The sequence below is a fragment of the Artemia sp. Qi Xiang Cuo genome, chromosome 5, assembly GCF_049724085.1.
Source record: "Artemia sp. Qi Xiang Cuo chromosome 5, ASM4972408v1, whole genome shotgun sequence".
In the NCBI taxonomy this organism is placed as follows: Eukaryota; Metazoa; Arthropoda; class Branchiopoda; order Anostraca; family Artemiidae; genus Artemia; species Artemia sp. Qi Xiang Cuo.
Window position 1 is genome coordinate 71,205,236 of NC_142798.1, and position 17,765 is coordinate 71,223,000.

The 17,765-nt window shown below is 35.6% G+C and overlaps 1 pseudogene; it reads right to left on the reverse strand.

The window, feature by feature from the left end:
- Positions 1-1,065: 1,065 nt before the first annotated feature.
- Positions 1,066-3,067, reverse strand: LOC148952475 (glycogen [starch] synthase pseudogene; annotated as a pseudogene).
- Positions 3,068-17,765: the final 14,698 nt, after the last annotated feature.

Consider the following 17,765-nt stretch of genomic DNA (forward strand, 5'->3'; position numbering starts at 1 on the left):
GATGTTATTTCCACAGGTACATTAGGTAGTCGTATATCGTTGCTGCTGCTGTCGGTTCCATCATTAATCTCCTATAGTGTAAATGCACCACTCATTTTTTCTCCACTAATATCCTCTCAAATAAACTACTCTCTCTCTCTAAATTCAATTCTCTAACCAATATGAACTACAATGAAAAGTACTCCTTATATCCAAATCCAACTACTAATCAAGTTAGTGTGTCCACCACTCTCTCTGTTTGACCTTCAAAAATGGGTGTCATAATAGAAAACCTGTCTACCAAGCCATGTAGAGTTCATTGTAATAGGCAAATGGCCCTGGTAAGGCATATTACGCAATCACGGGCAGTGGTAATTGGGCGCTTACTACTATTACGTAGCAAAGGATCAAAACGCAACTCGTTCATCTGGTTGCCACACCAATAAAATGAGATTAGAAACTACTAGCGCCACTGACAATCCACACAAAAGAGGTTATGATTGCATGTTTAAAGCTATTGCATTAAAAAACTACTAGCGCCACTGACAGTCTAGCATTCAGCAGCTTCATTTAAAAAGAACACTGGAACTGGTGTTGCCGCAAACCACACGCAGGACGTAAATCAGGGATATAATGAAAATCACTTTTTGCAGAAAAAGGGCATCCCCCCTCAAATACAGAATAATTTCCGTTTGTTTTAAGTTTTAATGTTGATCCTTGCTTTTAGTTTAATAAAACTCTTTTTTATTTAGTTTCTGATTGTTTTTCAAATCATGCCGGGAAATCCCCTTCTGTCCTTCCCAAAACTACGTGGAGAAATAGCTAAAAAATGAAGTACTAATTTCTCCTAAACTTTTAAGATATTTGTTCAGTAGTAAAGATAAAAGTATGCATTCAAGTGAGAAAAGATATCTAAAGGACTCCTGTGTTTGCTTATGATTGCATGTTTAAAGTTATTGTATTAAAAAAAACTATTAGCAGCGCCACTGAGAGTCTAGCGTCCAGCGGCTTAATTTAAAACAATGCTGTATTTGTTGTTGCCGAAAACAAAACCCTGTTGGTTGTATAATATAATGCAATTTTTTTTTAAAAAAACGGCTGGTCTCCTCTGCCAAGAAGTGCGGGAGTTACAGGTCTGGGAGATTGAGGTTTAGATAAAGGGCGTGGTTGTTTTACATTTGGAGAGCCTTCTTCGTCGTCTACTAAAGTATCTGAATAAACTGCACAAAGAGCCATGAGCCTTGCCCTTTTATAGTAAATAAAAAGATTCCCCCAGTCAAGTATTTCACTGAGACGTTCAGTTCGGTTTCGTTGAATTACTCTTTGTCTTTCTGTCAAAAGAGTAAAGTTCAGCATGTACCTGGTGAGCTGATTAATAGACTCATCGAGGCTTATGTTTTGACGGTCTACAATATGTATACCGTAGCTCTCAGGGTCTGGAATATGATCGGCCATGAAACACCCAAAGCCAGAGAGATTTGTCGTAATCGATGGAATTCCCATGACTGTGCACGCGGCAGGAGTATATCCCCATGGTTCATAATAACTGGGGAAAACTCCGAGATTACATCCACGAATAAATTCTTCGTAGTCGAGATTAAAGAGGGGATTAGTTGACGAAAGAAATTCCGGGTGAAAGACAACTTTTACCCGGTCCCAGGAACTATTCAGAAGCTGACATCGTCTGAGTGCATTAAGTACTTTATCTGTATCATCCTGGACAATATTATGCGTAGTGATTGGTGGCGGAAGGGACCGATGGCTGGAAAACAAACATCGTTTAAGACGGACAACGTCATCTTTAGAAAGGAGGTAGTCAGATTCAGGCATTTTGCCACTTAAACATATTTCAAATAATTTCTTGCCAATATTCTTTTGGACCTTTTCTATAGTATCCTTTAAGCTGTTTGCTACTGCCTGTCCCTTTAAACTTTCAACATTAAAGTTGTTTGTCTTGGCAGGAATAATAATAAACGCAAGTACTGTCACATCAGTGCTAGACTCTTTCATCAAGTGGTTAAGTCTCGCCAGGCTTTCAACAAAAATGTCAGCTCCTTTGTTTCCGAATTCGTATCTTCCGGCAATAAAAAAATAGAGGGTCTTAGCTAAATCAAAATCAAGATGACGATAAAAATGGCCTCGAATGAAATCATGAATTTTTTCCTTGTTAATTGCATGGAGGTTTTGAAATTCGTGCAGTGAACTGAATCTCTTGATATTTAGACCGTTTGGTGTTATTACATCAGGCTTTCGTTTTAATAAACATTCAGCTTACATTGCTGTTATATCAGACACTGTTGTAAAAACATGTGCCATGTGTTTTGCAGCTCTTCCCAAACAGTATCTGTGATATATTTGCCGATTTCCAGCTTCGATGTCAATGTCAAACTTGTTCAGATTGTTATAAAAATCTGTGCTGCCAGCGCACAAGTAGTGTCCAAGGAGTGTTGCGTGTGTAGTAAATACTGTTGCGACTTTTATTTTCCATAGCCGCAGCAAAATAAGACCTACTCCAGATAACCACTCATGACAGTGGCACACTGTTTTTGGAGAATCTTCTACACATATACTTAAGAAATGACTAAATTCAGCAATAAACTCTGCTACCATAAAGCCAAATAAAACAGAATCATTTGATTCTATATCAGAGTCTGGAATTCAAATATTTGTTTTCTCAAAAAGATCATGCTTGTAACAGTTCATTTTATGTGATACTGAAGTAATATCAAATAATATAACTAAAGGATTTCCGTCAACAAGACCAGCTTCCAGTGTGAACTAGAAGCCCTGCATCCCGCATCTTGCAAACAGCATCGTACAGAGGACCAGGAGATAACTCAAACTCGTCTATTTCTTCTGTAGAAGACTTTCCTTTATAAGGGCCAAGAAGGACAGCTTTGTCTTTCATCATTTCAACAGACTGACCGGTTTTGGAGCGGATGACTGTATATAGTCCTCCGACTTTGTTAGCCACTTCCCATGCACATTCAAAGGTCCAAACAGGAGATTCTACATTTAAAGGATGTTGGCAGTTCTCCTTGATATGTTCTGGTGTGGTTTGATTTTGAGTTGAGCTGACTGGATCCATGTTGCTTTGAATCGTGGCACCTGCAAAATGAAAAAGAATATAAAAATAAGGAATAAATTATTGATTCTGTCAATCAAAAATTACTGAAGCTAGGACAAGTATATATAATAATATAAATAAAATAGGACAAAATAATACAAGTAAAATAAATAAAAAACAAAACAAACAAATTAACAAATAAATAAAATTAATAAAATAATGAAAAACATAGGACTTCCTTTGATAAAGGGGCATTAGATTTTATAATATTTATAGGTTCTACCACAATGGTTAGTAAAAAATGCGAAAAAATGAGCCTTTTGCAGTATTTACGGAAAAGTTATAAATCAACGAGCTTTTCGAAGATTCTTTTTTTTTTTTGGGGGGGGGGGGTTCAAAAGTGAGCCTTTGAAACACAAAAATGCGAGCCTTTGAAGTGCACTATTTACAGTTTTTCTTGGACAAAAATTGTTCCATCGATGTTTTGATCGATTAAACCTTTAATTACAGCACTATTTGATAGGCCTTCCAGACCTTTTTAAACCGAAAATGATTAGTGTGAACACGGATTTATTTTTTGTTGAATCTTGTTAATAAAGAGTTTGCGTATTATCGGCCTTTAATATGTCCATTGTTTTCAAATATTTAAAATCTGAAACTATTTTAATTTTAGTGTTTCTTTAAAATAAATAATTTAAAAAATGGAAATCAGTTAAAATTATATATTATAAAATTAAAAATCAGAATCATACTCTCTTTGTGATTACCTAATTTTCGAAAAAAAAAATTGGGACAAATTGTTTCTTTTTTTAATTCTTAATTTTATTGGACTTAATAGCTCCCGGTGGTGCTGGGACAATTAGCCAAAGAGCCAATTTATCTTCTTAAGAAACTAAAATTCGGAAAAGGTTTTTAATGGTATTAAAACAAGCATAAGACATAACAGGAACCGCTGTAAAGAAAAAAGTCCAAACTTGGCAAACGAAAGAAACAGAAATCACTGCAAACAAAATTAGGGCTACAAAATTGTTGTCACTTCATGTCACACACATAGTTGTTGAGACCTAGATTTTACCTTGTAAATCTATCCATTATTTTTGTGTGGTGTTCAATTACATTGAGGCTATTAAAATAATCTTTCTTTTTATGTTTAAATTTCAAGATAATTCTAATTGCATACTGAACTTTACTCTATCACAGCAGGTATAAGACTATGAAAAAAGTTGTAGATTAGATTGTTCCTGTTGTAGCGTTGTAGATTAGTTTGTTTTAGCTCCCTTATATACACAATAATTTCTATTCATTTTAATGTTGCCCCTTACTCCCAGTTTAATTTTTTATTTAATTTGAACGGTTTTTGAACTAACACCAGAAAATCCCCTCCCTCCGGTCAAAATATCAAACAGTTCGTGGTAACGAACTGTAAGAAAGGAGCGACCCGGCTCAATGGTAACCGAAACTCTAGAACCCGGGTTTTTGATACTAATAGATACATCAAAAGAATTAGATTTCAATGCTGATTTCAAATATATAATTTTCATCAAGTTTAGTTCTACCCATCAAAAGTTAAGTGCATGAGAAAATTTGGCTGATTTTAAAAAAAAGAGTAACAAACCCCCTAAAAGCTATAAAACCTTAATGAAAATCACACCATCATATTCAGCGTATCAGAGAATCCTACTGGAGAGGTTTCAAGCTCCTATCTACAAAAATGTGGAATTTTCCATTTTTTGCCAGAAGAAAGATCACGGATGCGTGTTTATTTGTTTGTTTGTGTGTTTGTTTGTTTGTTTTGTTTTTTGTTTTTCCCCAGGGGTGATCGTATCAACCCAGTGGTCTTAGAATATCGTGGGAGGGCTCATTAGAACGGAAATTAAAAGTTCTAGTGCCCTTTTTAAGTGACCAAAAAAATGGAGGGCAACTAGGCCCCCTCCCACGCTTATTTTTTTCCCAAAGACACCTGATCAAAATTTTGAGATAGCCATTTTGTTCAGCATGGTCGAAAATATGATAAATATGTCTTTTAGGGTGACTTAATCCCCCGATGTACTCAGTGATTGGGATAAATTTTATTAAATTTACCAAATGTTAAAATTTTGTTTTTGTTTTTGGTATTTATACAGATTTTTTCTGGATTTTTTTTTTTCTGGTAGGGGGAGGGACGGGGGGGTCGGTGGTTATGTTGGAGGATCTGTTCATGAAGGAAGTTTTCATGGGGGAGGGGACATTGCCATGTAGGGGGCGCCGGACTTGCCAGCATTATTTATTGGTGACGTATACAAACATTTTCAGCAAGGATTTTTTCTGGAGGGGGGGGGGGCTAGAGGCGGGGATTACTCTGGAGAAATTTTCCGTGGAATATTTTTCTTTGGGGCAAGGGACGGTTCTACGAAGGGCGCACCAGATTTCCAAGCATTATTTAAAAAACGATCAGAAATTAATTATAAAAAAAATAAGTTTTTTCAACTGAAATTTAAGAAGGAATATTAGAACTTAAAACAAACAGAAATTATAACGTATATGAGGGGGTTCTCCCCCAAGTCAATACCTCGCTCTTTACGCTACAGTTTTTTTTAGTGCTTTCAAAAGAGCTATCTATTCTAATTAAACGGCCTTTGTGATTCATAAGTTTGTGAATCAAATTTTTTTTTTAACTTTTAACGTAAAGAGCGTGGTATTGACTAAGGGGAGAACCCCCTCATATACGTAATAACATATACGTAATAAAAAAACAATAAAAAAACAAGCGATACGGCTCAATAGTAAATTTGTTAATTTATAAGTTAATTTGTTGGACATCCATTTAGCAAAAGAAAAGTAAAATTTTTATGCAAATAAAAGCTGCATTAACTAAAAAACGATCAGAAATTAAATTTAAAAAAAACAAGTTTTTTAAACTGAAAGTAAGGAGCGACATTAAAACTTAAAGCGAACAGAAATAATTCCGTATATGAAAGGGGTTGTCCTCTCCTCAACATCTCACTCCTTACGCTAAAGTTTGACTCTGTCTTACAATTTTATTTTTTTAAACAATAAAAAACTTTAGCGTAAAGAGCGAGGCGTTGAGGAGGGGACAGCCCCTTTCATATACGGAATAATTACATTTCAACTGAAATGTAAGAATGAATATTAGAACTTAAAACGAACAGAAATTATAACGTATGTGAGGGGGTTCTCCCCCAAGTCAATACCTCGCTCTTTACGCTACAGTTTTTTTTAGTGCTTTCAAAAGAGCTATCTATTCTAATTAAACGGCCTTTGTGATTCAGGGGTTTGGGGCTTTCCCCACCTCAACACCTAGCTCTTTACACTAAAGTTTAGCTCTGTCTCACAACTTTATTTTTTAAAACAATAAAAAACTTTAGCGTAAAGAGCAAGGCGTTGTGGTGGGGACAGCCCCTTTCATATACGGAATAATTACATTTCAACTGAAATGTAAGAAGGAATATTAGAACTTAAAACGAACAGAAATTATAACGTATGGGTTGGGGTTCTCCTCCATTTCAAGACCTCACTCTTTACGCTACAGTTTTTTTTTAGTGCTTTCAAAAGAGCTATCTATTCTAATTAAACTGCCTTTGTGATTCCGGGGTTTGTGAATCAATTTTTTTTTTAACTTTTAACGTAAAGAGCGTTTTATTGACTACGGGGATAACCCCCTCATATACGTAATAACATATACGTAATAAAAAAAAAAACAATAAAAAAACAAGCGATACGGCTCAATAGTAATCGAAAATTTTAAAAACGGAATTTTGATGTCAATAAATTTATCAAAAGAATGTGTTTATAATGCTTATTATAAATATATAAATTTTATTAAGTTTAGTATTACTCATCAAAGGCTACGAGCCTGAGAAAATTTACTCGATTTTTTAAAGAGGGGGAAACATCCCCTACAAGTGAAAGAATTTTAATGAAAATCACACCGTCAGATTCAGCGTATCAGAAAACCCTATTACATAGGTTTCAAGCTCATATCTGCAAAAATCTGCAACTTTGTATTTTTTACCAGAAGAAAAATATACGAATATAGAAGTTAGTTACGTAAGTTAATTTGTAAAGACATCCATTTAGCAAAAGAAAAGTAAAATTTTTATGCAAATAAAAGCTGAATTAACTAAAAAACTATCATAAATTAAATTAAAAAAAACAAGTTTTTTAAACTGAAAGTAAGGAGCGACATTAAAACTTAAAACGAACAGAAATTATTCCGTATATGAAAGGGGCTGTCCCCTCCTCAATGCATAGCTCTTTACGCTAAAGTTTGACTCTGTCTCACAAAATTATTTTTTAAAACAAAACAAAACTTTAGCGTAAATAGTGGAGCGTTGAGGAGGGGACAGCCCCTTTCATATACGGAATAATTTCTGTTCTTTTTAAGTTTTCATGTTGCTCCTTACTTTCAGTTTAAGAAACTTGTTTTTTTTTATTTAATCTCTTTAAAAGCTCCTCTAGAAACATGTATGAAGGCAACAATAGAAACATGTAGCCATACATTTTCGGGTGGGGGAGGGACAAATTTTCCGCTGTTATTTTTCCACGGGGAGGGAGGTTTCCAGGGAGTGAAATGGTCAGGGTAAATTATACACTGGGGGAATTTGTCAGAATTCTTATACAAAATTCTTTTTATGTGTCTTCCTTTCTCTTTTCTGTCTCAATTTTAAGTGCAGAGGGCTTAAGAGTAATTTTCCGGGGTAAATTTTCACCGGTATTGAATTATATAGAGTATATTTCATTGGGAAGAGGAGTTATCCTTGGAGGTGAAGCCAGATTTCCTGGAATTATTTAAAAAACGACATGTTTTTTTCAGCTGAAAGTAAGGAGGAACATTAAAACTTAAAACTAACAGAAACTATTATGTATATAAAGGGGATTATCCCCTCCTCAACGCCTCGTTCTTTACGCTAAAGTTTGAATTTTGTCCCAATTCTTTAATAATGACTCTTGCAACACACGGGCCGTTTAATTAGAACAAGACGTTTTTTTAAGTACAAAAAAACTTTAGCTTAAAGTGCACGGTGTTGAGGAGGGCCCCTTTTTTATAAGCAGTATTTTAAGTTAGCTTTTAAGTTTTAATGTTGCTCCTTACTTTAAATTGACAATGTATGTTTGTTTTATTAAACAAATTAAATAAAAAAAATAAGCTTTTTAACTGAAAGTAAGGAGCGACATTAAAACTTAAAACGAACAGAAATTATTCCGTATATGAAAGGGGCTGTCCCCTCCTCAACGCCTCGCTCTTTACGCTAAAGTTTTTTATTGTTTAAAAAAATAGAGTTGTGAGAAGGTCAAACTTTAGCGTAAAGAGCAAGGCGTTGAGGAGGGGACAGCCCCTTTCATATACGGAATAATTACTGTTCGTTTTAATGTCGTTCCTTACTTTCAGTTAAAAAAATTGTTTTTTTTATCTAATTTTTGAACATTTTTGAATAAATGCAGGTTTTGATCTTGGCTCACAGTACATGAATAATTAAAACAAATTTTCATATTAATTTACTTTTATTTGGTTAAATGGCTTTCTCGAAACTTGTTTCATTTTATTTACGAACGTTTTGATTAGTAATAAATATACGTAACTTACGAATTAACATACGTAACGAACTTCTATATTCATATATTTTTAATGCATATATTAGGGGGTTCGCCCCCTAGTCAATACCTTGCTCTTTAAGCGAAAGTTCGAATTTTGTTCCAATTCTTTAAAAATTACCGCTTAATCACAAAGGCCGTTAATTAGAATAAATAGCTCTTATGAAAGTACTAAAAAATCTCTGGCTTAAAGAGTGAGGTATTGACTAGGGGGGGGAACCCAATCATATATGTAATATTTTCTGTTCGTTTAAAGTTTTGATGTTGCTGTTGTTGCAGTTTAAAAACTTGTTTTTTTTTATATTTAATTTCTGATCTTTTTTTAATAATGCTGGGAAGTCCGGCGTTCCCTTCATAGCAATGTCCCTTCCCCCATGAAAACTTCCTTCATGGAAAGATCCTCCTACATAACCCCCGACCCCAAGCACGTACGCAGGAATTTGTTTCGGGGGGGGGGACAAATCCTTCAAACCCATTATTCTGTGAGAAAAATCAGAAAATTATGGTAAAATGAAAAAAATCGTGAGATTTCGGGGGGGGGGGCGGACCCGAAGCCCCCCCCCCCGAATCAGAATTCGGAATCAGAAGCCGGACCCGGAGCCCCCCCTGCGTACGTCCCTGCCCGACCCCCCCCCCCCCACTACCAGGAATTTCCCCTGAAAATGTCTGTACTGTATACTTCCCAATAACCAATACTATATGTTAACATTGGGTAAAGTTCATAACTTTCAGCCCTCCTCCCGGGAACTTCGGAGGATTAAGTCATCCTAAAAGACATGCTTATAAAATTTTCGAACATGCTGAACAAAATCTCAAAATTTTGATCAGGTGACTTTGGGAAAACAATGAGCGTGGGAGGGGGCCTAGTTGCCTTCCATTTTTTTGTCACTTAAAAAGGAGACTAGAACTTTTAATTTCCATTCCAATGAGCCCTCCCACGACATTCTAGGATCACTGGGTCGATACGATCACCCCTGGGGGAAAAAAATAAACAGGCACCCGTGATCTTTCATCTGGCAAAAAATAGAAAATTCCACATTTTTGCAGATAGGAGCTTGAAACCTCTACAGTAGGGTTCTCTGATACGCTGAATATAAAGGTGTGATTTTCATTAAGGTTCTATAATTTTTAGGGGGTCTTTCCCCCTTTTTCTGAAAATCAGCCAAATTCTTTCCGGTGTATAACTTTTTACAGGTAAGACCAAAGTTGATGAAGCTTATATATTTGAAATCAAAATTAAAATATAATTCTATTGATGTATCTATTGGTATTAAAATTCCGTTTTTTAAAGTTTCGGTTACCATTGAGCCAGGTCGCTCCTTACTTACAGTTCGTTACCATGAACTGTTTGAAAATGAGACATCAGTGCAAAAAAATGATTTTCTTTGTTGTTCAAGGTGGGGGACTGTAATTATCCTACAGAATGTTTTCGACCATGCTGATTCCAATGATGGACTTGATGATTACAATTCCAAAATCACCATAAATTTGTTGCCACAATGACTTCTACTTTTAAAATCAACCGAAATTGTTAATATTCCAGAATCAGTGTTTTAGATGGCAACTTTTTTCATTAGGCATTTTTTTTCAAAACGTGGTTTTTAATTTTTGGTTACTATGGGCAATGGTTTGCTCTTTACTAGGTTGCAGCTAGTGCTGCAACCATGACAGAGAGCCTAAAACTCATGATTGGAAAACATACCCGATACCGATATGTCCATACGAAATACACGCAATACCAATACACCCGATACCGATTCATCCGATACTGCAAAAAGCCCTTTCCCAAGGAAATATGGAGGGTCATATCACCACCAAGTCCACAGTTACAGAATCTTTGAACTATTTTGGATAAAATGGCTATCTCACAATTTTTATTGGACGACTTTGGAGGAGGACGCTAGCTGCCCTCCAATCTTTTTGGTCATTTGAAAAGGGCACTATCAAATTTTAATTTGAATGAGCTATTAATCATCACTCTATGATATTCTTCTAGCCCTTCTATAAAAAAAAAGGAAAAATAAGACATCAGTGCTACAATGCAAAAAAGTCATTTTCCTTGTTGTTCAAGGTGGAGGATTGTAATTACTCTAATGAAGGTTTTCGACTATGCTGATTCCATTGGTGCACTTTTTATTTCGATCCATCGTCATTTTCGAGGCATTTCTTCATCGAAAAATACCATAAATTGAGAATACCATTTGCACATCTTTAAAAGCATATAAATTAAGATTGAGCAATGTTGTGAAGCTGAAAACAATTTTGTTTTACTTCATTTGAGCTGTACTTCATTTAAGCAGAAGATCAATTTTGCAATGTTTCACTTTTATACCATAGGCCTACATATTTTTAAAGGTCAGGACCCTCTAGAGGAAGAAGTAGTGGAGGTAGCTACTTCAAAATACCTTCCTGGGACATACTTTAGTTTTTAAAACCCATCCCTGAAAGTTTCATTTTCCTAACCTAACCCTTTTGCAAGATAGCCAAAAGTAACTAAAGTAGAATTTTACCATAGTTTTCACTTTCATCTTAGCTAAATTATATGACCCACTGCAAATTTACCTCTGCACAAACAATCTCAAGCTGGTAAATTTGTACCAAATCATATTATTGACTTATAAATAAAGTAAACATACTACTTGATGCTTTTTTTTATGCTCTTTCCCAATATAATAATCATTTTTGTTGGAAATGAATTTTACCCCCACCCCTATATATACTAATTCAGGGCTTATATTTGCACATTAGGGGGGTGGGGTAAATTTTATTTCTGATGTAAATGGGAGGTAAGTTTAAAATTTGGTAAATTTTTACCAAACCATATTATTGAGTTACAACTAAAGTGAATATACCACTTGATGCCTTTTTTTATGCTCTTTACGAATATAATAATCATTTTTGTTGGAAATGAATTTTAGACCCAACTCATATATATACCAATTCAGGGTATATATTTGTACATTAGGGGGGTGGGGGGGGATTTTAAACTTACCTCTCATTTTCATCAGAAATAAAATTACTCCCACTCCCCTAATGTGCAAATATATACCCTGAATTGGTATATAGGCTAGGCTATAGGGGTGGGGGCTAAAATTCATTTCTGACAAAAATGATTAGGCTATTATATTTGTAAAGAGCATAAAAAAAGCATCAAGTGGTATCTTCACTTGTCATAACTCAATAATATGATTTGGTAAATATTTACCTAAAATTTAACCCTACTCCCCTAATGTGCAAATATATACCCTGAATTGGTATATATAGGGGTGGCGGTAAAATTCATTTCCAACAAAAATGACGGTCAATATATACAAAATCATATTATTGAGTTAGGACTAAAGTGAATACACCATTCGATGCCTTTTTTATGCTGACTATGAATATAATAAGCATTTCTATCGGAAATGAATTTCAGCCCCCCCCCCCCGATATTTTCCAATTCAGGGTTTGGGTAGGTTTAGCCGATATAAGGGGGGGGGGGCTGAAAATAATTTCCGAAAGAAATGCTTATTATATTCGTAATCAGCATAAAAAAAGGCATCGAATGGTGCATTCACTTTAGTCCTAACTCAATAATATGATTTTGTATATATTGACCAAAATGACTATTATATGTGGAAAGAGCATAAAAAAGGCATCAAGTGGTATATTCACACTTTACTTGTAAGTCAATAGTATGATTGGTAAAAATTTACCCTCAAGCCTATCAGGCGTACCTCCAACTAATTATATATTCATGCCTACAAATATTATGCTAGCCTAGGCCCTACTACTATAGTAGTACTAGGACATCAGTATTAAACCGAAACAATGCATGCTGTAACTGACACTCAGAAATAAATAGACTAAAAAGGAACAGCCGAAGGATGGCTCCCTGAGGCAAGCCTTCTCTAATAGCCTAGGATGCTTTACGCTCCTACAATTACCACTCTACACAGTAAATACTCAGTTATTAGGAACCATTAAAAAAGTTACTTCTACATTACTACATACCATTCAGAACCTATATAAAACAACTCAGGTCCAGACTTCATCATCATTATCATCAAGGGTTTTGAGTTCCCCTTTGTGTTGAACACCTTGGGAACCAAAGCACTGTTTTATATATATCACTTCACATAACTTAAATGTTTTTATAGCGTCAATTCTTTTCCAATTTCCTTAAAGAATTGTATTACAATTATGACTATTTTCAGGTTGTCTTCTAAGTCATTCAGCCCTCCAAGAATGGAGTGCAAACTTATGGGGTCAGGCCTCCCTCTGAAGAAAGCATATATCTTGTCTCTTTGCTCCTGATACTCCTCCCAATCCAATATTAAATGTTCCACAGACTCTTCTTCCGAACAAGTCATGCAATTGCTGTCTTCACCGTAAAGTCTAGCTCTATAGTTATTCGTGCCGCAGTGACCTGACCTCAATCTGAACAGTAGGCGTCCTTCGTGTCTGCTAAGATTTTTATAAATTGATTTTTCGAACTTCCAATGCAGCTTGCTTGTAATAAATAAATTGCCAGTCTGATCTCTCACATTCTCAAAGCTTTCTCGTAATACAGCTTCACACACACACTACAATTGACTGATCACTATGGGGGTAGAGCAATTACGAATCATTCCTTCTGTGGCTGCTTGTTTGGCTTTGCTATCTGCCAATTCATTTCCTATTATTCCCACATGTGATGGAACCCACTGCAATGCTACTCTCCTCGATTCCATCAGCATCAACGACTTTGAATAACCTTCAGCTATTTCTCCTGATTTGCACCGATGTGCCTGGAATGACTTAATGGCAGAAATCACAGCTTTAGAGTCAGAACATATCAATATGCCAAAATATTCCTCGTGCACTTCTGATAATGAAAACTCAAGTGCTTCTGCAAGAGCTACTGCTTCTGCTTGGAAAACTGATGCTTTACTGTGAAGTTTAAACTGTTTTGAAACATTCATTTTAGGGACAACAAATGCAGCACCAACCATCCCTTCATTTTTTGATCCATCTGTATAAATGTCTAAGAATCCTTGATACTTTTCTAACTTGCATATCCGGAAACAGGTATTCCAATCTAAGTTATTAGTCTGCTTAAGGTCCAAACCACATACTACAGATTTCTCTTTCCAAGGAGGTGGTAACACCACTTGAGGTACTCTTAACATCTCGGTAAACTTCAGTTCAATTCCCTGAGGTTTTGCAATATTGTCACATTGTTCAAATATATTTGCCTGGAACCTCTTATTTTTGGGGTTTGCAGTGATGATTCTTCCTTGTTTTATAACTCTTGACTTCAAAGGGTTGGTTTTATCAGCTATCCATAATCTTTGCAAATACTTCAATACACTTATTTTCCTTCTAGTTTCAAGTTCCGGTAGACCACTTTCAGATAGTAAGAATATCACTGGTGTTGTTTTTCTTGCTCCAAAAGCAATTCGTACAGCAGAGTTTTGTATTACATCCAGTTTTTTTAATGTTGAATGCGGTCCAGACCCATATATCACTGAAGCATATTCAATTTTAGGTCAAATATACTTCACATAGAACTCCAATAACATATCTGCCTTCATCCCCCATGAGTATGAAGTGAGCAACTTCATAATATTCAATCTCTTCATACATGCACCACGAACCATTTCAACATGTGGGTACCAACTCAGTTTGTCAGTAATTACACACCCAAGGACCTTAGTCTGTTTCACGTACTCAATAGGATTACCATTGAGATAAAGAATGGGTAAGTTCGTTATTTCCTTTCTAGTAATCACCATCATCTTAGATTTGTGAGGGGAAAATTTCAAATCGATTCCCTTGGCCCAATGTTCAATTTGTTGTAATGTGGATTTTACAACCTCCATTGTCTCTCCTAGTGTTCTTGCTACTGCCCAAAAAGAATTATCGTCAGCAAATATCATCCCTTTCGACTCTCCATTCTCAATCGGTATATCATATTCTGCAATATTATAATAATCAGGACCAAGTACTGATCCCTGTGGAACCCCGCGTCTTCTTCTTAATATAATACTAGACTCTACAGAGCCAACTCTAACAGTGTCTTCTCTTCCTGTCAAATAGTTCTCAGTAACAGCTAATGTCCTTCCTCTGATTCTGGCTTCCATAACCCCACTCAATATCAGACGATGCACTATTGAATCAAAAGCACTATTCACATCCAAATGGACAATAACCATAATCCATCTGTTCTGCAATGCATAAAGGGCATCTTGTTTAAAACAGAGCAGGTTTTCAACTGTGCTTTTCTTTCTCCTAAAACCACACTGGATATCTTTTAGAAAACCCCTCTTTTCTATCTCCAAATTTATCCTCCTTTTTATCGGTCTTTCAAAAACTTTACCTAGTACTGGTAACAGTGTGATAAATCGATAGTTTTCTATTTTTGACATATCCTTACCAGGCTTAGGTATCATCACGGCCTGGCCTTCTTTCGAATAGTAGGGAAGACTCCACTGTCCCAAGCTAGGTTCATTACTTCCAATAACGCATCCATCCATTTATTAGGCATTGCTTTCACGAATCGTGAATGAATTATATCAGTGCCTGGGGAAGTATCTGGAAGACTCGTCACAATATTTTCCAACTCTTTCATGGTAAATGGCTGGTTATAGGGTTCATCGTTACCAACTTTACTAAGTCTTCTTACTTTTACTGTTGATCGTGCTACCTCATCATGAAAGGGATCTTCTCTTCCGATAGTCTTTAATAAATGCTTTGCACCTCCATTGGCTTTTTCTAAATCACTAATCAATATCTTGTTTTCAAAAGTAAGGGGGGGGGGTTTCCTGTCTGATCACCTTTTGCTTTAATATTATTTATAAAATGGTAAAATTTATACACTGGCTTCCAAAAGTCCAGACTTTCAACAAATTCCCTCCAACTTCTACGCTTTGCCTCAATCACACATTTTTTAAACTTGGTGTAAGCGTTTTTAACTGCAGCATAATTCTCGACTGTAGATATCCGCTTGTAAATGTTTTGCTGGCACTTTAACTCCTTTTTGATCTGACTGCACTCCTCATTCCACCACTTAGAATAATTCCTTATGGTTTCACATCCATCAGACATGGGTATAGAGTTTTTGGCTGCTATTATGATTCCATCTTGAATAGCTTTCACTATTTCATCCAAGGACTGTGCTTGCTGCATAATTTCTTTAATATCAATATTTTCAAGTTGACAATTAAATTCCTTCCAATGTTTCTTTCTAATCTTAAATCTTGGAATGCTAGTTGTTTGATGTGGACATGGCTTATCCACGTGTACTAACACTGGTAAATGATCGCTCTAAAGTGTAGAATCTTTTACCACCTCAACATCTACTTTGTTGCAAAATCTAGTCCTTGTAAACACCAAGTCTATAGTTGAATAAGTACTGGATTGCACATTCTTTCTTGTACGAAAACCCTTAGGAGTGGCCAAGAATACATCTTCTTCAAGTAAAAATTGTTCTATACTTTTTCCGGAGTCATTAATTAAATCACATCTGCACCACATTTTACTGTGTGCATTAAGGTCACCAACTATAATAAGTTCTTCTGCTTTAGGTACCTCATCAAAAATTCCAGCTGCCAAGAAACCAACTTCCTTGTTGTTACCGCTTGGATTGTAAATATTCACAATGTTGATCACAGTTTTGGAGTCAAGATATAGTTTACATCCAATTACCTCCACTTCTTCTGAAGGCTCATCACCATAATCAATGTCCCACTGTTCATAATGCAAATTTGTACGGATTGCAATCATAACACCTCCTCCATTCTTTGTTAATCTGTCTTTCCTTATTATATTAAATCTATGATATCCTATTTTAATATAAGGTTTAAGCTATGTATCTTGAATGCATATGATATCCGCTTTCTCTTTAATCGCATAACAGCGTACTATGTCCTTCTTCTCATTCATCACTGAACATGCGTTCCAAGAAAGTAACTTTAAAGTCATTTGCCTATACATTTGCTTCTTATTGCTTCACAATCAATTGGTCCCATATTTAATTCATTGATAAATGAACAAAGTTTTTCCACTTTCTCCAGCAGGGGAAGGCTGGCCATATCTAGCAAATCTGGGGATAATAATAATCCAACAAGAATTTTTGTAACTGTGTCTTTTTGTAACTCTTCTATATACGTCTTGTTCGGTTTCTTGGTTTGGAAGACCACTACGCTGTGTTGACTTGGCACTGTGAATTTGGTTACTGTGAACAGCTTGGGCATATGTTCTGTACATAACTTGTGCTCTCCTATATCCCATGTTATATTTTTCTGCCATTTCTAGAATATTTCTATTTTGCTGCCTAATTGGACACTCCCTTGATGTTTAAGAATGGCAGCCTTTACAATTGGCACATTTGTAGAATTTAACTTTTTCTTCAGGATCACTGTTTTTGAGAGGACTATTCACTGACTCGTGTTTTCCACAGCATCTCATACAGACAGGCTGAATTGTTCTGCAAGTGTTCTGCACTGGATAATACCGCTGGCATTTAAACACTGTATAATTCTACGTTTTTATACAAAAACTTATTTTTTCCTTCCGCACCATAATACAGGAGTTGGCAGAAATTTGCCAGTAAACACGACCATGACTGCATAACTATCTTCAAGTTTCTTTAAATCTCTGTTATATCTCTTTTGACGAATTACTTCTGTAATCTCAACAGATGACTCTATGCATTCTTTAAGTTGTTCATTGCTTAGATACAAGGGCACTCCCTTGATGATTCCTCTTTTAATACATTCCTTCTTTTTTCCCCTCACTGATACACCTCCAATTGATTGTATTTTCATTACTTTTTCAGCTTCTTCATTGTCGTTGACATGAACTATCACCACATTCCTTTCTCTATTTGATTCAAATTCGAACTTGATGGGAAAAAAAATTCTCCTTTAAACATTTCGATATTGAAAAATCATCTGCTAGTTTCTCATTTTTATCTGTCACTTCAATTCCACTCTTACTTGAAACAATTCATTCAACGGAATCTCACTTTGACCAGAAACTTCTGCTTCTAATTCTTGCCTTTTTACTATACTTTCCAAATTCTCTACTGGGGACCTCACAAGTTTTCTTCCCAAGGATGGATTCAAACCCAGACTTGGGAATCTAATCTTTTCATTCACTCTGC